Source organism: Lissotriton vulgaris, chromosome 1_1 (genome assembly GCF_964263255.1).
Source record: "Lissotriton vulgaris chromosome 1_1, aLisVul1.2, whole genome shotgun sequence".
In the NCBI taxonomy this organism is placed as follows: Eukaryota; Metazoa; Chordata; class Amphibia; order Caudata; family Salamandridae; genus Lissotriton; species Lissotriton vulgaris.
The window spans coordinates 145986747-145993364 of NC_141685.1; the positions used below are offsets into that span (position 1 = coordinate 145986747).

Sequence of the window (6618 nt, forward strand, 5' to 3'; positions counted from 1 at the left end):
CTCATTAAAGTAAGTTAACTATTGATGTTAATGCAATCTGATGAAAGGTCCTAGAGAAGCTGACCATGAGCTAAAACATATCCTTGCTTAAATGTCAGCGGCATTGTTAGAACTACTTGAAAGTGAGAGAACACATTTTTGTCATCTGATTATTAAAAGACCAGCAAGAACAAACACAGTGTAAACGAAAGTCCTTGTTAAATGTCTTTCCTGGATTTCAAGAAAGTGAACACACTCAAATAGGACTCAGTAGCCAAAGATACTCTCTGATAGAAGTAATAAACTTTAATGCCACAATAGTTTAAAACTATCTTTCTTGCAATATCCACGTCTTCCCTTGCCTCTGTAAATCTGGACTCAACATACTCTGTACAGTTTTCGGAAGCCCTTAAAACCCACTTTGTTCAGGCTATCTTGAATTATTGTCATTATGATAATGTCCAAATATACTGTTCTAATCCTGCCACTCAATGTTTTAAGCAATCTGACATTATTGAGACATTTCAAACTATAAAATAAATAAATAATAAAATCACAGTGCCATATCTAATATATAGAGAGGATTATGCCGCCATCTCTATTTATCAAACTAATTTAAAACTTAGGCAAACATTTGAAATACATCACACTGCTGTGGTAGAAATGAATCATAAATGTTGATTGTCTCACAAAAGGAAATGGACAACATGTCTCAGTAGCCACAGTGCTTAATACCATTTGCAAGGAAAAGCAAAGTTAAAAGGAAATGTTTATTTTGCTAATGGTAATCCTTAGTGTTTTCTTGTCTTGCCATAACTTGTATGCAAAAGCACTTGTAAACACTAAACACCAGTCTAACATCTTATCTCTGCTTTATAAAACTCCTAAATTAATGTGGGAAATGCTTGACTCATAAAATGAGTAACTGCTGATAAGAATCCATCCGGAGACTGTATGAGACTGTAACCTGTTAGAGACGTCGTCCAAAGTGCAATAGGAATGCTCCAGGAAGATTTGAAGGATGAATAAGCAAAGATGCCTGTTGAGATGAGATGCCAGAAAAGTTTCACTCAAAAATTCAATCTCACTCAACATGAGAGAACACACACTTGTCAAAAACCTTATCAGTGCTCTAAGTGCCAGAAAAGTTTCAGTCATGACTTCAATCTCACTCAACATGAGAGAAGACACACTGGAGAAAAGCCGTATCAGTGCTCGGAGTGCCAGAAAAGTTTCAGTCAAAAGTTCAAAGTCACTCAACATGAGAGAACACACACTGGAGAAAAGCCTTATCAGTGCTCAGAGTGCCAGAAAAGCTTCAGTCTCAAAATTAGTCTCATACGACATGAGAAAACACACACTGGAGAAAAGCCGTATCAGTGCTCGGAGTGCCAGAAAAGTTTCAGTCATAAATTCAATCCCACTCAACATGAGAGAACACACACGCCGGAGAAAAGCCTTATCAGTGCTTGGAGTGCCAGAAAAGCTTCAATATCAAAGCCAATCTAACTCAACATGAAAGAATACACACTGAGCAAAAACCGTATCAGTGTTCGGAGTGCCAGAAAAGCTTCAGTCTCAAAACTAGTCTCATTCGACATGAGAAAACACACAATGGACAAAAGCCATATCAGTGCTCAGAGTGCCAGAAAAGTTTCAGTCTTAAATTCAATCTCACTAAACATGAGAGAACACACACTTGAGAAAAGCCTTATCAGTGCTCGGAGTGCCGGAAAAGCTTCATTAGCAAAGCCAAACTACCTCAACATGAAAGAATACACACTGAGCAAAAACCGTATCAGTGCTCGGAGTGCCAGAAAAGCTTCAGTCTCAAAATTAGTTTCATTCGACATGAGAAAACACACACTGGACAAAAGCCATATCAGTGCTCGGAGTGCCAGAAATGTTTTAGTCATAAATTCAATCTCACTCAACATGAGAGAACACACACGGGAGAAAAGCCTTATCAGTGCTCGGAGTGCCGGAAAAGCTTCAGTCACAAAGGCAGTCTAACTCAACATGAAAGACTACACACTGGGCAAAAACCGTATCAGTGCTCGGAGTGCCAGAAAAGCTTCAGTCTCAAAATTAGTCTCATTCGACATGAGAAAACACACACTGGACAAAAGCCATATCAGTGCTTGGAGTGCCAGAAAACTTTCACTCACAAATACATTCTCACTCAACATGAGAGAACACATACTGAAGAAAAGCCTTATCACTGCTCGGAGTGCCAGAAATGTTTCAGTCTCAAATCCAGTCTTATTCGACATGAGAAAAGGCACACTGGAGAAGAGCCTTAACGGTGCCTGAAAAGCTTCAATCACATAGGTAATCTCATTCAGCATGAAAGAATACACACTGTTCGGAGATAATCTCAAAAGTTTCCTGGGTGGCTAGGAAAGCTTCTTTAAATAGGCTTGTTTTCACTTTTTTTTGCATTGTAAGATTAGTTATATTATTCTGGATACAGAGAATTCCAAAAGTTTTTTTTTTCACCGTAGGGTTTTTCAGTTGTTCCTGGCATAAACTATCCGATTTATATCACAAGATTTCAGGTTGCTCTTTGGAATATAGTTCAGGTTCAGTCACTGGTGACATTTAGGTCCATGTCTACCCTTTACTTTAAAGACAGTGCAGAGGATTTAAAATGTTGTTCTGTATGCCATTGGAGGCAAATGCAGTTATTCTGTATCAAGGCTCTGGTCCTCTAAATTTAGTGAGAATTCTGTACTATCTGAAGTATTTTTTCAGCAAAGTTACACATTGAAGCATTGCAGAATCCAACACACAGTGGGATCGTGCTCCAGACGGAATTGTGTAAAGAAAAGAGATTAGAATCCAATCAAACATCAAATCCAATTTATAGCCTTTTACCAGAAAACCAGACATGGCCATAAAGGAGAAACTTATAAACCTAGATATATTTCTAGAGGTTTCAGTCATATTATCCTATAACATGCACACAAAGACGCAAGTGTTGTCATTTGGTGTTTGCTGGAGATAGAGCACCGTCGTTTTTCAGCAGTGCTCGCCTCACCAAACTAGCGGTTCTTTCACTCTGTTCAGAGTTGGAGAAATCACAGGCTGTACATAGGCGGAGCTTCTGCTGCACCACAGGCATAATCCTTTGACCTGCTGGTTCATGCTCAACAGGGCCATTGGGTGAAAATGGCATTCATCTTTCCCTCAGTAGGAAGTGATGACCTTCACTTTTTCTGCCTACCCAAGATCGCCTGGGGAGTTATGGTAGTTGAGTGTAGGAAAACGCAGTGACCCCTTCATCCGGGGCGAAAGCTCCTTCTGCATCAATTTGGCCATTATATATTTGTAATCGTTACGAAGGGATCTCAATTCTCGTGACTCTTTCATTCGGTATGCCCTTGCTAATTAACCCACATTTAAGTCACAGCAAATATAGGATCTAGAATTCACATAATAATTTTTCATAATCGATTACTCTGCTCAAGCTCTGTCTTAGCACTTCCCCTAACTGAAGTAAACTCCTACGTAACTTCGGCGTGCGGCAGCACCATAACCCTTTCTAATGAACGTGGGCTACATCCACATGATCCTTCACTAATGTCATGAGGCGGCACGCATGTTAAACACCAATTTGCATTGACACCGTTATTGTAATTACAGAATTACACTTGCCATTGCTGCCCGATTAAGGAATATACATTTTTATATCTGACAATTTGCCTATGTCTGCTCACCTGCTTAAACAAAGCACCTGAATCCGCACAAATTATTCCAACACAAAGGTTTGTCCCAACACGATTGTGGCAAGAGTTAGCACCAACGTATTAATTAATCATTGAAACCTCAAACTTTCATCTTCACCAAGACAGGGTATTTCTCCAGCTCCTTGAACTGGAAGATACTAGGTCTGTTTACACTTCATACATTGTCATCCTCACATCTATTCTGTCCTGTTTTTCCCCTTACATATCCTCCCTATGATGACCTAGATTATTTCTTTTGAAAATACTACCCAACGGCCACAGTCCATGTCCTGAGGAGACCCATAAGGAATAGGAGTCGAAATCCATCAATAATATCTGCGAGAGGAGATGCCACCCAAGACACAACCAGTTAGGGGCATAAAAAAGGATGTTGCCACATCTATATATTGCCCTGTTTGGACTATCCGTCCAGTTCCCTTACCATACCTCTAACCTACGGGGAGCTCGCTGATTACAAAAACTACAACTAGACACCATGGGGCTCAATGACGCTATTCCTTGGACGACCATCTCAAGATAAGACCCCCAACCTTACCACTACATCCCTTTAACCTGCCCGGTGTGTGTACCCCCAATAGCCGCCCTCTTGATAACCATCCTTGGCCAGTGCCTTTTGGTCACCCCCAACAATATCTAGTCACCGACTGTCATTTAAACAGACACTGACTGTGATTCCCCTACCAATTCAATTACTCCGTCAACAAAGGCTCTACTTCCCCCATCACCACTGACCACATGAGTACCATCCAGACACCGCCTCATACACCTACTTTTGATTTGGTGGATTCTCGCCCACTAGAGGGACTTCTCAAGCATCTGTCGTAATTAATGAGCCCTCCCCATATCCTGACGCATTGACATAGAGCCGAGATTTGCATTTAGAATCCATTTTCCCCACTTCACTTAGGCTTCCCTATCACTGAATCAGGCAACACAAGAGGGAATCCTAACCCCTGAAACCAGCACTCCAGCCGAGATGAAATCCGATCTGCACCATCTGTTTGTAGGCACAGGGCCATACCTCAGTACTGGGCGAGCATACATGAAGCCTGCGTGACACACGCTAGTCGGTGGTTATTGCCCGTTATCTACATTGACATATATTGTACTCACTGGATGGATGTCCGCCCCTCTTGCTCCATTCCCCGGCCACCTTGGGGGATCATCCGCTAGCATGATATATCCAACACTCCTATCACGCCCCCACCAACATGGCCGCCACCTCAAGCCGTCCTGCATTGTAATAGAACACCGCGCTAGTGGATCCAGCTTGCGCATGCGCATTAGGCGCGAGGGACGCGCCACTAATGATGCCATCCCGACGTCATCAGACTTCCACCCACATAATGGCGGACACCGGTGTACTCACTCACCAGCTGCTCCGCACCCTGACCAGGTGCCGCGAGCGTGAGGGGTAGGTGTTCCGCCGTTCCAGCGCCTTACTCGAGGTAAGCGTGTTGTTGTCATGTTGAACCCCTGAGCCTCCTTTTGTAGAAGCGAGCCCAGCGCGAGTTTCCATACCCATTGGAATTGCCTGTCATCTTACACCACACCCTGCCCATCCCTGCCGGCAACCCCTGCAGCTCCCTAAGAGGATGGCTATTTACCACTAAGATTAAAGGGCAACAGCTGTGTCACTATCGGCCTACTTCCTATGTGGGTGTAGTCTTTTTCCTGCTTTTCGCCCTCTTCCTTCGCCTCACGCCACCAACCTCTAAGCGCACACCCCACCAGCAGCAGGTTCCACTCGACCTCAGTGACATTTGAGCACTACACATGGTTAGTCCGACATTCTTTATTTGTGCATGTCTCAAGAATGTGGTTCCCCTCACGGACTGCCTTGTCTTCATGGTACCGGTCTCTACCTTGTGTTGCATACTTGCTAATGCACTATGCACCTAGCATCACACTAGTGCTCTCCCTCTGTTAGAAGAATGGGGGTTCCCTCCTCTTAACCTCCCAGTGTACATTGCATTGCGGGATTCCTTCCGGCCAGCTATTTCTTTCTTTTTGAGGGTTGTCACCATTGAGGCCACTTTCCCCACCAGCCTACAGGGTGTTTTCTTCCTGAATCCTTAGCCCCCCCTTAAACTACTGGTCCGATTGCCACCCCTGACCTTCCTTCTAATCCCTACAGGTTCCAGTAACCCACTAGCGCTGGCCTCACGGGAGCATGCTGCGAGGCCTTATCCAATTCCCTTAGGGTAAGAACATTCTCGCTTTTTATGATTATTGGGTGTTTTTATGACAGGTTTTGGCTTCACCCCTTAGCTCTGTTCTTAGCGCATGATGGTTACCCTCCAGTGTGAGATCCACCTGCGTCAGTTTTAGAAGGGATTTTGCGACCACAGCTTGGTACAATTACTTTCCCTCCACATGGAAATGCCCCCGCCACCCCTCACAACGTGGAGATTTGTCACTATAGTCACAGTACACCTTGGGTGCTTAATAGTCACTAATGCTTTATGTGACTTCACCTGTTCTTTCATTGTTAATATTTTTTTCCCCCACCTCTAGGTCGCCTAAATAGAGCAGGACCCCGTGGCCCTCTTTTTCTCCGACTGTGAGAGGTTGTATTTACCGTCTACATATCGAATGAGCATTTAGTCCTTATGTGTTTTTCTGTGTAGTACTGTATTTAGGTCCTGACGAATCTCCTTCCGGCTAGAAACATGTTGACCACACCAGGGGGTTGAGTTAAAGTTCTGTACACTGTTACGGTCTCTAGCTCCCCTCTCACCCCTTTTAACCAGGGAACCAGCCACGTTAATAAAATTCAGTGTGGACTGTCTTACCCTTTTTATTATCACTCACGTTTACACTGACTACACTTTTTCATTTCCTCACGCACACCCACCATCGGCAAGGAACTAAAGAACCCCGCTAAAAG

General features: G+C 43.5%; 1 pseudogene; it reads left to right on the top strand.

The window, feature by feature from the left end:
* Positions 1-1014: 1014 nt before the first annotated feature.
* Positions 1015-2362, top strand: LOC147737855 (uncharacterized; annotated as a pseudogene).
* The last annotated feature ends 4256 nt before the right edge of the window (positions 2363-6618 follow it).